Source organism: Oryzias melastigma, linkage group LG24 (genome assembly GCF_002922805.2).
Source record: "Oryzias melastigma strain HK-1 linkage group LG24, ASM292280v2, whole genome shotgun sequence".
Taxonomy (NCBI): Eukaryota; Metazoa; Chordata; class Actinopteri; order Beloniformes; family Adrianichthyidae; genus Oryzias; species Oryzias melastigma.
In genome coordinates, this window is record NC_050535.1 from 22,150,082 (window position 1) to 22,168,452 (window position 18,371).

At 40.9% G+C, this 18,371-nt stretch overlaps 1 long non-coding RNA gene across 1 annotated transcript; it reads right to left on the minus strand.

Annotated features, from left to right (window-relative positions):
• Positions 1–12,186: 12,186 nt before the first annotated feature.
• LOC118598212 lies at positions 12,187–16,918 on the minus strand. Its single transcript, XR_004947325.1, has 3 exons — positions 16,815–16,918; positions 16,509–16,664; positions 12,187–13,848 (listed from the first exon to the last, which is right to left on the minus strand). It is a non-coding gene; the product is annotated as an uncharacterized LOC118598212 (long non-coding RNA).
• Between the last annotated feature and the right edge of the window lie 1,453 nt (positions 16,919–18,371).

Sequence of the window (18,371 nt, forward strand, 5' to 3'; positions counted from 1 at the left end):
TCTTTTAATTAAGTCACTTTTTGTACAAACAGGGGGGTGACCCTTTGACTGACATGTGACAGTCACCCTCTGTTATGTTACCACTTAAACTCGCAGATAAACCATTGAAAAAGACCAGGACCACAAGGAACATTTTGATTTCTTCTCCAGATGGTGAAATTGTAACAAATAAACAAGACGCTCTCTAAAAAGGGAGCATGAAATGCGCAAAAATAAAAGTATTTTATCGAAACTTTAACATAAGAATCCTATAGAAATAAAACAAAAATATGTCATCTCGAATGTATATAGACAAAATTATAAACTTACAGCATTGCCTTGACGGAGCTTCAGCGTGGATGGCGACAGATATCTTTGCTGGATTCCACCTGCTCTAATAATATGAAACCGGAAGTTAACTTGCAAACCGGAAGTTATGCGGGAAAACCGGAAGTTGTTACTTTCGGTAACTTTACTTTTCTTTTTTGTTTGTTTCTTTTATCTTAAACTTTTTAATAAACTTCTATCAACATGTGAACTTAATAATTAAATTTTAAATTGCCTCAAGGCAGCACACCGTCTAATCTTTTAAAATGGTCAGATTTGTTTCTCTCACTTGTTGCATTTTTTTAGGCGGTGAAAACTACAATGGCTTCAAATTAGCTTACGACAGTCCACTGGGTCACAAGATGAGAACTCCTGTCCATCTCTTACACAGTCAGTGGCAATGAAAACAAAGATGCAATGAAATCTAACAGAGGATCACTATCAACATCCAGCATTGAGAAATTCAGATATATCAGCCAAAAAGATTAGTCAAACATCATCACACATGACTCTGCCTTTTAAAGATGATCTCAGATAAATGCTCTTAAGGGCAGCGTTTTCTTCATGAAGCTAAAGAGATGCTGCTGCGCTGTTTTCAATAGGGATGCACGGAGGAGCAGACACTGAGTAATATGAATTCCAATTCCACATGACAGGGAAAAGCGAGTCGAATAATCCCTCACTGCACATTTCATGGATGACCTTTCCAGTCTTCAGCATGAGCAGCAGTAATGCGAAATTCAGATAGAGCAGTAAGTGATAGGGTGGGGGGGTTAGAGGCGGCTGAGTCGTGCCCTGTGGCTCCTTCTCCTGTTGGGCTGCTATGAATCTCTCATGGCTTTTTAATACATCATAAGAGATGTGCTTAATTTGATAACGATCCCGTCGATATGTGGCAGCGAGTTCCCTTTGCTCCAGTATCGTGTGCCGCTGCATTCTTTAGCCACATTTCTGCAAAGGTCTTACATTTAAAAGAGGCCATGGAAATAAGAATTCAGGGGGAAGCTAAGCTCCTCCACGGGGCTCTTCACAGAGCCGGAGATCATCTTGATAAAAGCTGGACCTCTATATGAAAATGCCAAAAGTGTATTCAAGATAAGAGGCAAAAGAAAAGCACAATCACGGCATCTGATCATTTGTGGGAGAGAAATCCCCCTGCCTCACTCTTTTCCCTTAAAAAGCCAGGAAGCTGCTTTTTCTTAGACGTGTTATCTTTTTTTTCCACCACCTTAGACCTTGAAAATCTCCCCCTCCAGTGAGTAAGGAAAACAAAGATGTGCCCATGCAGTAAAACAAGGCTGTCTGGCTTCAGACGCTTTGACGGGTGACTCATGGAGGGGTGTTACTGATAGAGTGCAAGAAACTCTCAGGCAATCTGGAAACTCCATCCACCTTTGCCGTGGCACTGATGGATGTGCTGCAGTGGACCATCCGTCTGTGATGGAGCCTCGTAAAGATGTCATGTACGCAAATCAAAGACAAAAAGAGGCAGATTTGAGGAGGAGCAGTCTGAAGGTCTTTGAAGGTGCACGTCTGTCAGGAAGCTGCAGATTGAGAGATCACAAGAAACAACTCACTCATCAGAGGTGTTTTAACAGGCATTAAATGATGGCTTCCTGGGAGTGACCTCTTCTACCCCTGGTTACCCTCACCTTCCAAAAAAGTGTCTCATTATGTCCTGCAGAGTTCTCCATGATCTCAAGCATGTTTCCCATGATGCCCCATCTGTCTGTCTGGCTGTGACAGAGGGCCCGGCCTCCTCTCATTCCCGTTGGACAGCTCCATCACTCAGCTCTCTCTGCAGCTGTCTCTACATCAAAACAATGCTGGGCCACAGAGAATTAGTATGTCCTTCACCTTGGGTGGAACCCTGTCATTACGTTTCCCAGACTCCAGAGAAGAAGGCATGATTTAGCACACGTTACAGGAAATGCAACATTGGTATGTCCTCCATCGCTGCAGGCGCAGGAATGTCACGCTCTTTGAAGTCTCTAAAGCTTTGCTGTGACTCGCAGGACAACAGAGACATTTGCATGAGCCGCTGTAACTGGAACATTCGTCCTCAGTCGCTGCAGCTCTTAAGTCTCACTGGCGAGCCACGGTAAGGTGAACCAAAGTTCACAGGTGTCTTCAATAACTCAGGTTATCCAGCTGTCATACAAATTTCAGAAACTGAAAAGTTGTTTGCAGACTTTATAGGTATTGACCTCATGTAAAACCGCCTTCAAATAGGAGTCGCTGGATAAGTGAGGAAATGTCTGTTCCAGGTTTTGGTTCACTCCTTAAACTAAATGTGGAAAATATAGTGAGACAAACAAGTATTTAGTTAGCCACTAAATGTGCCAGCGAAATCAGAGGTCTGTAATTGTCTGTAACTATTTTAACAATAGTTATATCTCAACTTCCACTGCAAGAGAGAAAATGGGCAGAAAGAATCCAAGATCTAAGATTGTAGGATTTTTAATTAAAGTTTGATGAATTACTTGGTAAGTTGGTAAATAAATTGGTAATTTAAAGATTTGGGCTGATTTGGTTGGTGTTTGAGACGTGAGGCTTCTTATGAACAGTTGTGCTATTTTATGGGGTCCAAATGACCCCGTGTTTATAACAATGTGTGATCCCTCCCATGACAAAGAAGGAGAGGATTTTATGTCTGCAACAGACGCCAGTTCACCACCAGTTAGGCGCACTGTCTTGTTGGGGTCCAGATGACCCCATTTTTTTTTTTTTTTTTTTTACTCAATTTTTATTGTGTTTTCCAAGTATCCACATTTAGCAGTCTTAACTACCCAAGAACCATGTGTACACACGTAAATTTGTCGGGGAAATCTAAAGGAAGATTTGAAATTATTATGGTGACTATGGTTTGGCTGCCATTTTGTTTGGAAATCTAATATTTTGGGAAATGGAAATGGGCGAAACGTTTGTCCAATTCTCACAAAATTTGATGCACATGCTGCTAGCTGAAGTCTACAATGACCCCTACAGTTTTGTTGATCTTTGACCATGAAAAGTTGCCGCCATCTTGAATTTACAAAAAAATTTGTTTTATTACCAGCTTCAAACAAAAATAACTCTTAGGAATTTTTTTATCAATCGTCTCCTAACAGTTTAAGCATGATTAGAAAGGCAATTGCGAAAGAAATATGGTATTGAAAGCTATGGATTTTGAACAGCGTGTGTGTGGCGAGCTCGCAAATGTGGCGTAGTCTTAATTCACGCAAATATTTCAATGCATTGCTATGAAAATTTAGTATAGAGATCCCAATGTAGATCCCAAGCTGACGCTTTACCAAGTATTTCAACATAGAATATGAACACATAAGGAATGTGGGCGTGGTTAGCAAATAACCTCCGTTGCTAAAGAAATGCAAATATGTACTTTAGCCGATTCTTGTGAAGCTAACATCAATCTGTTCAGTGACCTCCGGTGAACAAAACATAAAATGGTTGCTATGGAAATAACACTAACATAAAAGCCAGCATTTTGAAAAAAGTGTATTTTTAGTTAATTGCTCACATACATCTCGAAACAGCTGTACAGAAAGAGAATGGGGGATTTGGGGATTATAGTGGCTGCTCAGCAAGTGAGCTTGTGTCAAAGGTGGCCCTAGATGCTGGCGAGGGTGTGTAGGGGTGGGCAGCGAGGGCGGCGATTGTGCGCATAGGTGGGCACCGAGGGCGTCAGCGTTGCGTATGGGTGGGCAGAAAGGATGGCGATGGTCCGTATAAGGTGTAAGGTGGCCAGCGGGGGCGGGTAGTGACAGTGGGCCATCCAACGCCGCTTGTGGCTTTAATTTTTATTGAAATGTCAATTTTTCCGTTGCATAAATGGTCCAGATGATGTCGAGCCAGTGATTCTTTGCAGGGGGGTCTACTTGATGCCATTTCTTCGTTACCGCTTTTTTGCATGCCAAAAGCAAAATCCTTGTTAAATAAAGATCTTCAACAGGTACAGAGTCTTCAATATTCCCCAGGTAAAGAACAGTGAATGTGTTTGGCAGATGATAACCCAATATGTCTTTAATGAATTTGATTACCATAGCCCAAAAGGATTTTAGTTCTGGGCATGACCAAAAGATGTGTGTGTGGTTCCCCTCATAACTTCCACATTGTCTCCAACAAAATTGTGGAGTTTTTAACTGTTTATTTTTTATTTGAGGGGTTACAAAATATCTGATCAGGTTCTTCCACACAAACTCCTTCCGCATTTGTGACTTGGTAGAAGAACACTGTTCTGTACCACTCCTCTTCTATAATTTTTATATTAAGTTCCGATTCTCCTTTACTTTTGATGTATAATGTTGAACTTTTTCTATTTTCCACCAGGGACTGGTAAAATGTTGAAATAAGCCTAATTTTATTTTTTTTATATACATCTGACAAAACTTTAATTATTCTGTAACTTTTGTTATCTGCTTTAACTTTAATTTCTTTTGTAAAATTAAAGCCGCAAGCGGCGTTGGATGGCCCGCAGTCGCTACCCGCCCTCACCCTCGCCGGCCTCACCCTCGCCGCCCTCTCCCTCGCCGCCCTCTCCCTCGCAGCCCTCTCCCTCGCCGCCCGCTCATACGCACCAACGCCGCACTCGCTGCCCGCCCCTACGCACCATCGCTGCCCTTGACGCTGACCTTTGACCCCAACTCACCTGCTAAGCAGCCACTATGCACCACTAACCCCCCCTCCCCTTACTGTATAGCTGTACTGTGATGTAAGTGAGAAATTGCTTAAAAAGGCACTTTTTTCAAAATGGCGCCTTTTCTGTTAGTGTTATCTCCATAGCAACCATTTTATGTTTCGTTCGCCTGAGGTCACCGAGCAGATTGACGTTAGTTTCACAAGAATCGGCCAAAGTAAATTTTTTGATCTCCTTAGCAACGGAGGTTGTTTGCTTACCACGCCCACATTCCCTATATTACCATATTTTAAGTTATAACACTTGTTAAAGCTTTCACTTGGGATGTAAGTGAGAAATTGCTTAAAAAGGCACTTTTTTCAAAATGGCGGCTTTTCTGTTAGTGTTATCGCCATAGCAACCATTTTATGTTTTGTTCGCCCGAGGTCACCGAACAGATTGACGTTAGTTTCGCAAGAATCGGCCAAAGTACACTTTTGGATCCCCTTAGCAACGGAGGTTATTTGCTAACCACGCCCACATTCCTTATATGGTCATATTCAATGATGTTATACCTGTTACAGCTTAAGCATGGGGTCAACATATTAAAATCTCATTGCAATGCATTGAAATTTGAGCGTGTATTAACACTACGCCACATTTACGAGCTCGCCACGCGCACGCCATTCAAAATCTATAGCTTGTAACACCATATATTTTTTCCCAAAAGCTTCGCAATGATGCCAAAAGCGTTTGGGAACGATTGATGAATATCCCTAACAGTTATATTTGTTTAAAGCTGGTGCTAACAGTGGTTTTTTTGGACAATTCAAGATGGCGGCCCTTCCCAAGGTCAAAGGTCAACGAAACTTCAGGGGTCGTTGAAGACTAACGCCAGGGGCATGTGGGTCAAATTTCGTAAAAATCGGACAAACGAAAGCTACGTTCTAACTTTGTAAAATTCACAAAATGTCCGATTTCGAAACAAAATGGCCGCCAAGTGGTAGGTCGTGGAGCCATCCCATAATAATGTAAAATTTAGCCATGGATATATCCAATAAGGCTACGTTGGTTTCGTTCGCGAATTCAAAACTTTTTTTTTGATTTTGCTGAGTCAGCAGTTTTTTTCGTAACGGTTTTTTGCGTACCAGGGCCGCATTTTACGCATTACGGTTTCGAAAGTTACGTTGTTTCGTTCAGCTTGAGCCTCCGCACGCGTGAATACCCGTTTTGCGCAAATCGGCCAAAATATGTGCGAGCTAGCTAAAACCGTGGCGGTTGCGACCTCGCCACGCGCACGCCATTCAAATTCTACAACTTCTAATTCCAACATTTTTCTCACAGTACATTCCCATTTATGGCCAGTGATGTGACATAACAATTGATATAACCCCCTAGGAGGTATTTCTTTTTGTAGCTTTGAGTAAAAGTGCTTTTTTTTAACTTTTCAAAATGGCGGCGTCTTCCCAAGGTCAAAGGTCAATGAACCTTCCAGGGTCGTTGTAGACTCGCGCTGAGGACCTAATTCTGAAGTTTCGTGAAAATCGGACAAAAACAAAGGTTCAGTTTTCCCATATTGTTGAAAAATGTGAAAAACGCCATTTTTCTGACTTCGGGGCAAGATGGCCGCCAAGCCTTCGGCTTGACGGCCATCCCATAATGCTTTCAAATGTTCCAGGGCTTATCCCCAACACGTGGCATCGGCTTTTGTTTGCGTATCTCGAAATATTTTTTTTTGGCCCCATAAACGATTTTCGGCCCATTCATTTTTTTGACAAGAACGCTCGCCGTGATGTCATCATGTTGGGCGGGGTCACGCACAACATGCCAAAAATTCATTTTCAATTTTCCCTAGGTGTGATAAAATTTTGAGGTACTTTTCGTTCATGTGGCGGGGGTGAAATTTTGGCTCAAAGGCGCAGAAAGGTTCAATGTTTAAGCAAAAACAATATGGTCCTTGCAGTCAGTAGACTGCTGCTGCGGGCCATAATAATCTTGGGTTTCTAAATATCTGAAACAGATGACCCCACTTTTAATGTAAACATGCCTTGGACAGCACAAGGGTTAAAGATGCTCCTTTGTAAGGTGATGACATTAAAAAAGACACCTGTCCACAACAACCAAAAAGTCCCATTCCAAACTCCACTATGACTGAGTCCAAAGAGCTGTCGAAAGCCACCAGACGCATCATTGTTCACCTGCACCAGGCTTGAAAGAGTGAGTCTGCAATAGCTTAATTTGAAGAAATCAACCGTGAGAGCAACTACTCCGGAACAGAAAACATACAAGATCCATGTTAGTGTCTCATAATCTGTGGCTCCATGCAAAATCTGATCCCATGGGGTCAAAATAGTCACAACAAAAGCAAAAATATCAGAACCACATGAGTGAATCTAGTGAAGGACCTGACAAGAGTTGGGACTAAAGTAACAAAGGCTACCATTAACACGACGACACCATGAACTCTAATTCTGTAGCTCCAGATGTTTCCCTCTGCTCAAACCAGTACATGTCGATGAGGAAGTGAAGATCTTCATGGACAGAACTTCCTCCAAAATCCTGATTCTTTCTCCTTCCAGTTCACCAAAGACTCTTTTAGCTAATTCTCCAATGTTTATTGACTGTGATCAATACATTCATTCATTGGTTTCTCAGAGTTCTTGATAAAATAATCAAAGCTAACATCAAAATGCTCTTTCATTGATTTACAATCCTTTCCAACTGCGGTCAAATGAGCCGCCGTTCACATTTCCGTGGTCACATCAAGAAGCTCCGTGGAGTCTGGTGGAGATTTTCCAGCGTTCTCAGTCCTGCTACCGTAAGTATTGGATGAAACTCATAAAGAAAGCTCATGAATTCAGAGTCTGTCTGAGGCAGTTGGATTGACAGCAAATTAACCCTCTGGAACCGACGGACGGCCTCAGGCGTCCTGCTGTGCAGCTGTGAGATCAACGTGATAAAACTCCATCTAAAATTAAGTAAGTTTTTTTATGCTCTGTAACTGACATTTTATTGAATAAAAGGGAGAATATGACCCTTATTTGTAGTTTTTGGGCAAAATCAAACTTTTATTTTAATAAATGAGGCGAAAGACCAACTTTGATCTGACGGCTGGAAGGCAGGTAAGTGCGCCTGCGGTTGAGGGGCGGAGCTTTCTACTATTAGAAATCCCACAAGGAGGAAACCAATAAAATTTTATTTTGGGAGGGGGTTCAACATGAGTTTTCTACAAAAACACTGGAACCACTGTAATTGTCAAAAAAATTGCAGAAATTGCGTTTCTCCGCCAAAGTCCCACTCGCCGCTGTTAACGCGAGGCAAGGAACGAGCAGATAGACACGCCCCCACCTGAGAGCAAGGCAAGGCAAGTTTATTTGTATAGCACATTTCATGTACACAGACAATTCAAAGTGCTTTACATAAAACATTAAAAGAAACAATCAAAAGAAATAGCAAAAATGTCATTCATCATCATTCAAATCATCCATCCATCCATCTTCTTAACCGCTTCTTCCCTTTCGGGGTCGCGATCATTCAAATCATTAAAATAAAATTAAAAGAAAGTAAAAAGATTTTAATTTAAAACAAGCATAGATAGACAGTGTGGACGTAAACTTTTGAATACATATTAATCAAATAACTGAGAACAGGTGAGTCTTTAACCTGGATTTAAATACACTGAGTGTTTCAGCAGATCTAATGTTTTCTGGAAGTCTGTTCCAGATCTGTGGAGCATAGAAGCTGAATGCAGCTTCTCCATGTTTAGTTCTGACTCTAGGAACTGATAAAAGACCGGATCCAGATGACCGGAGAGGTCTGGCTGGTACATACTGGGTCAGGAGGTCAGTCATGTATTTTGGTGCTAAACCATTCAAAGCTTTATAAACCAGTAACAGAACTTTAAAGTCTATCCTCTGACAGACAGGTAACCAGTGTAAAGACCTCAGAGCAGATTCCATCCGAGCAGACCTGAAATCCAGCTTGATTTAATGTTTCCCTAAAACATTTTTTATTAATCCCTCACAACAAGGAAAACGTGAGAGAAAAGAAAAAGTTAAAAAAAGAAATTGAAATTCCAGGAAACAAGTCAAATGCACAGGAGTGGTCTTAAGAGATAAATTCTTATTTTCTTGGGCTGCCAGAAGCTGAAGCTACCGGCAGACAGATCACTGTCAGTATAACAGCATAAGAAAGGTCACATCATTGACCTGTGAGGTCTGGGATGTTCTTCAATCAACAGAAACTCTTCACAGGTGGCCCAAATAAGGAATCTGAGAATTTCGAATGGAATTGTTTAGGGGGTATTTTCATTCAAAAATGTGTTGATTAGTTTGTTGACTAAGTTTGTTCTATTTATGTAATGACACCCTAAAACTTTCATTTTATGTCGTAAAAACAGTTTGTTAAACATTTTTTAGGTTTCCACAGCAAAACGAATCCCATTTTTCCTGACAGAATTTTCTGTTTTTGAATGGTTTTATGTTTAGTGTGTGAATACAACATGGAGAAATGACTAAATAAATGTAATGCTATAGGAGAGGTTATACTGATTAAAATGATACCAAATAAGCAACAAGCAGGGTTTCAAATTGAGAATACAGAGTTAAATTCAAAAGAGGGCAAACACTGAGTTTTAAGCTCCAGATTTCAGAGGGTTAAAATGAGAAATACTTAGAAATGCAAAAACAAAATGATTTCTTATTACATTTGCTGTCTTTGATAAGAAAAATGCCACAAATACATGTTAAAAACTCAAAAACAGGATCTTCATTGGAGGGGGTCTTTAAAGTGACCAAGCAGAAAAAAAGGTTTTGTTTGAATTGTTACATTTCTGAATGATTTTGCTTTTCTAACAAATTAAATTCTTAGAGAAGATTCTGTTGTAATGTACAAGTTACCTGACATGTGATTTCTAAAATCTCTGCTCTCTGGACACAAAACTGTCAGTGTTTTTACAGCAAATACAAGTTTGGAAAAACTTCCTAATTCAATCTTTTTTTTTTTCAAGAAATGTATTTGAAGTCTGCAGTTAATTCTAGTTTATGATCTCTGCTTTAATATTCACATTTTTTGTAACAAAACATGATAAGGTAAAGCTTGAAATAAACAAATTCATATTTGAATCTGTAATGAATGAGGAATTTTTAAAATGTTCATTTTAACCTTTGGATCTACATTTGTCTGAGGTTTGTTTCAGCCGTTTGTTACTAACTCTACACTATATCCACTTTTATTTATTAAATTAAAAGAGCCTTTGTTAACAGATGTCTAAGCCAATTTAAACTGATTTGCCTCTTCCATTTTTCCATCACGTTCAAGCAGACAGAGGCTTAGCTCTGGGTTACTAATTCCCGCACATGACTGTGTAGAAAATAGTCAGCACATCATGGTTCCCTCTTTGAGATTTCTACCTTGCTGACCTTGTTGCCAAACACAAACTGTTTTAAAAGCCGCTGCTGCTGAGCAAAGAGGCGGCCATGTCCTGTGTGATTTGGATCGATAGTGGACCCCGGTGAAGAATGCCTCATTTATAGCCGCTGAACCACAGCTAGAAGGGTTAAAAGAACGAGGAGGGGGGCGGGGTAAGGCCAACGACAGATGCAGGCAGAATGCTTGATGAGGATGAGAAGCAGAAACCCCCAAGGCTGAGCCACAGAAGTCAGCCGACAGACTGTACTGTCACTGAATCTGGAAGGCAGAAATGCAAAACTGTCCATGACAGACAAACCAGCAGAAAGAAACGGCTGTCTTCTGGTTCTGAAGGTGCAGAAAAGGTGCATTACAGAGAGCTGCTCCAAGCTTCTGCTGAGAGATGATGTCCTGCTAAAGTCATTGAAACAGACTGAATGCAAGTTTAACTGCATAAAGTTTGGATCAAGCCCAGAAGTCATCAAACAGAACCGAAGTTTAAGAACTAGAGGAAGAAACAACTGTGAAACCACTAATCTGAGAGCAGCCATAAAAAGTCTGTATCCACTGTAGCTTTCATGGGTTTAAAGGCTCCGCTGAGGTCAGTTTACAAGCTTTAAATGCGTCTCTGATGGTCAGCCATGGTGGAACGCCAGAGCTGCAACTTTCTGGGTCACTTGAGGGTGTTTTTAGGAAGGAGCCAAAAGTGGTGCGGTTCTGACTGAGGAGATGGAAAAGCTGAGTCAGACGGGGCGAACGTGCCGCTCTGGTCTTTGCGTGCTTCCTTCACAAAGACAATGGGCATTTGCTGCAACCAACATGTCTATATATAAAACCAGAAGTACAAAGGGCAATATCGACCCGGGAAGAGGCGGTCCGGGAGTCCATTAGTCTTATAAAAAATGAACACAACAAAAACAAGATGAAGAACAATCAGAGTAATGCTGAAGACAATGCACGCAGAGGCAGTGACCTGGACTGAATCCCCAAACTTCTCCTCCTGTAAGTGGAAAGGAGAGCAGCTGAGATGCATCTACGCCGTACCTTCTCCATTTTATTTATTTGAAAGGCTTACAAGTTGAAAACACATTTTGGAAAAAGTGTTTTTTTCTCCCCGGGGCAAACTCCAAGGTAGTTATATTTGGAACGTGGATGTTCACCCATCGAATGTGAAGGATTGCAATAAAGGAAGATAACATTTCCTCTCCTCGTTTAGCTATCATTATAATCAATCACCCAAATGCTCCAAATTGCCAAATGAGACCTTTTGCAATGTGATCAGTGCTATTTGTCAGAGGATAATGGGCAGCTGAATGCAGGACTTGATGAGCGTGTCGTCATGAGAAACTCAAAATCCTGCAAAGCTGTGGAAGCTAAAGAAGGTGAGGGAAGTTACGCAACTCCTCAGAGTCTCAGTGAAAGCCTCTTTTAATTAAGCCCAAATAAACACATGGGAATGTTTTCCTGATAGTCACAGATTCAAACAGCAGCAGCCTGATGATAGGGTCACACTGAACGCGGAAGCAGCGCGGAGCGGAGAGCGAGCGGCATCGGCTCTTTCCTGCAATTCACACCAGACGGTCGACAGACGCTTCTGCTAGAACTTTTTTCTGTTTTAGCCATCATGGATAAGTTAATACCCTAAAAATATGACTCCATGTTTCTGCTAAGAAGAAGCAAGTAGTTAGTAGACCTATACTTCTTTAACTTATCTGTTGTTGAGACACACAGAGACGTTGAGATTGTATATTTATTTTCATCTCTATAGTCTGTTTAGATACAAAAACATGATCACATTTCTCAATTGCGTTGTTTTATTGTGAACAATTAGTTATATTTTGAAAATAAACCAGATTTTCTCATGTATCTTGATGTAACTTCCTGTCAGACTCGACGCAGATCGCTCGCAGCTCTAACACAAAACAGACCAGTGTGAACCAGGCGCTAAGCCCCAGCCCAAAGCATGGCTTCATTAAGGTAACTCATCAGGGTTAGTCATAGACAATCCTCATCCTGATGGTTCTCTTTCTTTTTTTATTTTTACTAAGAGGAAGGAAAAAGTAAACATTTCTATTCCTTATGAAAAACATTTCTGTGTCATTTATAACGTCATCTTGAAGAAAATCCAAATAAAAAGGTCCGTGCGTCCTTCAAACGTCCTGAAGACGACAGAACGGGGATCTTACAGCTCTAGAGGGTGCAGCTCATGAAGGTTCTGTTCAGACGGGAGACTCCTGGTCGCCATGTTCTGGAGCTTCATTCCTTTGCTGAATCGACCAGAAAGTTTAGGATGAAGCATTCAAAGAGCACGAGCATGAAGGAACAATCCGGAGGGAAATGGATTAAACTGCAGCACGCTTATAGCAAAGCATCACACAGACCATTAACCATCATCCCACACTGCAGGACTGATCCTGCTCATTTTCATTTTTTTTTATTATTTAAAGCAAAAATGTTTTTAGTCTTGTTATAGTTTTGGTTTAGTGCTGCCCTTCTGGAAGTTCCCCTGTATTGTGGCCAGCAGGACTCCTCTGGTTGTTTACAGGGTCTCTATCTGAACCTGCATCGCTTCCATCATTGCTTTGGGTCTGCTCCACTTTAGCCTTGAGTGTGGCCAGAACCTGAGGATGCAGCCGTCTTTCTATTCAGAGTATGACATGCAAACAGAAAACTTCTTTACAACTGATATCCAAGAAGAAAAAATCTGACATTTACTGATTTGTGAAACTGTTGATCTTTTGTTCTCAAAAAAAAAAAATCAGAGATACCAACATGCAGAACAGTGAGGATTGTCTGGTTTGGTTTGTTTTCTCAGTGATCTTTTCATTCTGTTCTTGAGTCTCACTGTCCGTCACAGCAGATTTAGGTTTCCAGTCATTCACAGCTGGTTTTCAGTTGGTCTGTTCTAGTGTCTGGTTTTCTTCTTTGTCAGGTCATCTGCTTTGACAGCTTTTTGTGTCTTCATGGCTGTTGCTATGGCCAAGTTTATTATTTAATTATTAGTTAATGATTGGTCTCTTGCATATTGACCTGACCACATCATCGTCATCATCATCAGCTCCTCTTTCTGCCTGTTCCTGCCAAAATTTGACATTTCAAACAGACGGGGTCATTCTTTAAAAAAACAGCTAATGAATGTATCTAAGAACAGAAATGAAGATTGAGAAAATGACAGGTTTACACTGAATTGTTCTTCAATGTGTAACCACGAGGTGGTTCATTACAAAATCAACGTGGTTCCTGTTCAGCCCAAAGTCAAACGACAACTTCACATCAGAAATGTGACCTGTTTGGTTGAATTTTAATGTACTGTATAGCTAAAACAAAAGGAAAAAGAACAAATCAAACCTCAAAACTGACCCTAAACACCTAAACAGGTTTTATGAAGTCTTCAGCAAGAGTCCTGCTTGTCGTTTCTTGTGGTTGAATGGCTCCGCCCTGCAGATGTTGGGTTTCTTTTATCCGACTAGCAGGTAAACATGTTCAGCCTCCAGCTGCTCTGTTCATGTCTGTGTTTCCTGTTGAATGGAAATGTGGTTTTGAGAGGAAGTTAGATATCAGCTTCAGATTCAATATATCAAACATGTAACAAAGCTCCTGCTGCGTGTGCACAACCAAACAACTGACTTGTATCTTAAAGCCTCTATCAAGTGGCCTCTCTTGCTGTCAGCGACAGTCTACATCGACTACATGTTATTTTATCCTGCACATTTGTAAATCTCTTCACAGTTTCCTGCTGCACATCAGTTTTGGAAGAAAAGCACACGTGTCTTTTGGACAGGCAGACATGAGCAGCTTGTTAGTGTTTGCTAATAGAGACCAGAGAATTGGAAGAAATGTGGGCTTGTTCTGCGAATGATAACAGGCACAGTTATCGCAGGATGGATTCGGCGCAGCCGGCCCACTCTCAATCTGCTTACATAGTGTTTGCTTTGTGTAACTTGGCAGAAGGCGAGACGGTTACACAAGTGTATGGCTGCTCTGAAAGCAAGAAGACAGATCTTTTTCCACGGGAACCAGCTGGAATAAATGGATTTTAGCAGTCCTGATGTCATGTGAACAGTCACGCTCAGACTCGGTCCAAATTCCCAAAATGAACTTCTTCTAATTTCTCTCTGCCTTGATTTTTTTGGCCGCCACTCGCACCTCCAGATGCTAACTTGAGTAATGATTGTTTATTTGTCGGGCTAAAGGAAGTGGTTAATTGTGTTGTCAGCCTCCTTCTAAGGAAAATGGATTAACTGTTTCTGTGTCTTGATGCAGTGGCGTAAAATAAAACCACAGTTTATCAAACACAAAGAGGTGTGTGCAGGCAGCCGGCGTGCCCGCTGCTCTCAGTTTATTCAGCTAATAACACCAAAACTCAAAGAACAAAACCAGAGACTGTCGTCACTGTAAATAATTTACAAAGAACTTCTGAATTTGCCAAAACAATTGGAAAACAAGTTGCAGTTTTGAAAGAAAAAAATAAATAGTTTGTTTTTGTCTGAACTAAACACTAAAAAAGTTGAGGAATGGATTTTTTCCTCTGTATCCCTATTTTATTTTCAGTCAAGGTCATCTGCATTGTCAGTGCTATTGCTGGTTTCATGAAAACATATCATCAATAAATGTTTAGGTTTCGGCCACCAATCCAAGTTGGTTGCATTTTTGGTCCTACACTGTCCGATGCTGGTTAGGCATCACCACATCCAAAAGATAAATCCTATGTTGGTGTCAAACTGAGAGAAAGGGCTACAGTACACATCCTGTCCTGAATCAAAGTTTTGTGCCAAAAAAGATTAAACCTAAGTCCATTCAACACAATTCAGGTGTGTTTATTAATTTTTTTGTTTAATTTCTTTGCATAGAAAAGTTAGACACTATTTTATCCCAAAAAAAAAACAAGAATTCTCACAGCAAAACTAAGAGCATTTCTTTTTGTTAAAAAATGTTTTGAATAATCCAGTTTTTAGAGTTTTTAACATGTCTGTGTGTCATTTTTCTTCTGAAAGAGAACAAATGTAATAAGAAATCATTTCGTTTTTGAGTATTTCTCCTTTTAAATCAATCAAACTGTCTTGGACAGACTCTGTTTGAATGAATGATCTTCTTTCCATCAACAGCTCTGCTGCACATGCACTAAACCCTCATCTGTTCCTAGTGTCTAGTTCAGGTTCTGGAGAAGAGAAGATGGTATCTTCACATTGACTGCAGTCAAATGAGCCGCCGTTCACATTTCTGTGGTCAAATCAGCATCACTGGATTTTTGGTGTGAGTTTCATCCAATACTTAGGGTAGCAGGACTGAGAACGCTGGAAAATCTCCACCAGACTCCACGGAGCTTCTTGATGTGACCACGGAAATGTGAACGGTGGTCAACGGAAACTTCAGACACAGAACGGACATTAAAACCCTTAAATGATCGTTCTGATTTCCTCCGCTAACATGGCGTTACCCAGACTTTGGATAGGATCAATGACGGTCTTCTGGATAGTTGTCTGAAGTGACCAACTGAGACAATTTGAATGTCATGTGGAGAATCTGTGCTGGTGATATGAGTTTAGTCGATGGTTAAACTCAGATTAACACATTCGTGTCCTGGAAAATGTGGGCAGATTTATCCAGAGTATTATTTTTCCAAGATCCTGTTTTTGCGGGTTTTATGGGCTAAAACTCAAATTTATTTAAAATTAAGCAAATACAAATTTGAAATCAGACATGTACCCGAGTCTATATTCCATGATGGTTATTTTTTTTAATGGAATTATTGAAATTAATACATTTTTCCATGATTATTTAATTTTCTGGAAAGGGTCTGTAAATGACACGTTGTTTATCTATTCATCTTCTGTTCTTTATAGTGTGAATATAACAATAATATAATTCTAAAATAACAATGATTCCCAATGTATGTCCTGACAGGATATAAAGTATAACCAGGAGGATTTATCTGAAGTGAAATGGAATCACCTGTTTCTAACGGATTTTCTAAATGAGAGCAAAAATGAAAATGTTTGAGGGGAATCTTATTAGAGGAAGGAAATCACTCTCTAAATTCCATGGTAATTTGTAGGACGCGCTGCAACAGAAGCCTCAGAGGTGGAACAGGAAGTGAGGTTTTAATCTTTATTAGTAGTCTGAAGAGCGTTAACATCCTCTGCAAATGTGATCATAAACTGATGCTTCATTTCCGTACCTGTTACAGCATTTCAGCGTCCCAAATCTCATTCTGAGCAGCCTTGACAGAATCCTTTGAAGCCTTAGTCTACACAGCAGCAGGATCAAGTTCCACACTGTCTGCATGTTCCACCGTCACCGCAGATCTGAGGAACTCTGACAGCAGAGTCAAAACCTGTCACACGTTTTACATACAGAACACAAATATATTAGGACTTAGTTCAATGATGTTTTAGCCTCTGAGAGTTGATGAACCATATAAAAATAGAGTTTATAGACAAACTCCAGGGACAGGCGGAGAAACAATGCACCCACACTGCTTTACCTGACCCTCAAACACAGGAAGACATCATTCCTTCCTCTGTGAGTTCAGCCTTGAAGCCCTTTAGCCTGCAATCCACGTCCAGTAGATCATGAATGACAGAAACTGGCTCACCTGAAACAAGGAGGCATGGAGATGTCAGGAAATATGGATATGAATAAGATGTCTATTTAAAACAAATCTTGAATAAAGATTTGTTTTCTGAGTATATATATGGATATTAGTTATTTTGCTACAAATGTAATTTCTGTTTGGTTCTAATAATTAATATTATTTTCTTTATCAAAATCTCTGTATTTTATGTAATTCCAGTCCAATTACAACTCAGATAGTGAGGTAAGTCAGCACTGAGATCAGCCTCTCAATAGATCCCAGATTAACTGGGGTTGCCTTTAGCTAACGCTCTATATGCTGCCAATCAGTCCAGGCTAGGGTTGGGCACTGGAATTCAGTTCCTAGTCAGAACCATTATGATTTACACGGTTCTACCGAAACTGAAAGAAGCTGCTGCAATCAGTTCCTCATTTCGGTGTGTAGTTTCATTGAAGGTCGATTTGTCTTATGACATGTCAATCCCTTTAATTCTGTTCAGTACTTTAAATTCTAGCCAATCATTCTGCCTTTCCTGCAATAGTGGCTCATATAAGACCACTGACAGGGTGAGCACGAACACTCGAATGTCTGGCTGCATTACACAGCAGATCACAGATGACTGACAGGTCACTCTGCTGCATCAGCCAATCAGGAACTCAGCTTTGGGCACATAACGTTTTCAGTGACCTGATCAGCCACTAATCAAATACGAGTATTCTTGTCCTGTCGCAGACTCCTGGACTTCAGCGGAGCTCGCTCAATATGCCGGCACACAGACAGTCGCTGTGGGGAGCGGGGACAGCCTGCTCGGGTCTCCTGAACTGAAGTCTTTTTCTTATTTTCGTTGAGACAATAAAAAAAAGGTCTCCTATTTTCCCCCTCTCAGGTTAATGCTGAAAAGCCTTCAAACTCAGTCACAGAGACACAGAAACACTGCAGAAGTGGCTGTCATCCAGACAAACGCCCCAAGTGAGATGAAAGCCCCGGTAACCCCTCAGACAACGCGGCTGAGGGGCCGTGGTGTCTTGCTCAGGATCACATGTTTGACAGGCGACGAGCAGCGAATTCGCAGAGCAGTGAAAGAAGGGCAGGCCACCAGTTTGCAGCCCGGAGGTTGGAGAGCTCTGATTTAATGGGAACACCCAGCAGATCAAAAAACGGTGACATTCAAAACATCAATTTTTGACATAGAGATCTTAACCATGCATCAATATGTGACAAGGGAATCAAAATGTGTTTATTTGTGAAGATGTAGGCATTATTTTGCATTTCTCAAGTACCAAAATTGGCACCAAATAAGAACTGAAACCAAAACCAAAGAACCGCTTTGGCACCAGAACTGAATAAAACCCAATCAGTGCCCAACCCTGGTCCAGGGTGTACCCCAGCTTTGTCCAGCAGTAGCTGGGACAGGCTCTGGCAATCCCATGACCCCAAAAAGGACATAGCCAGCCAAGAGAATGGATG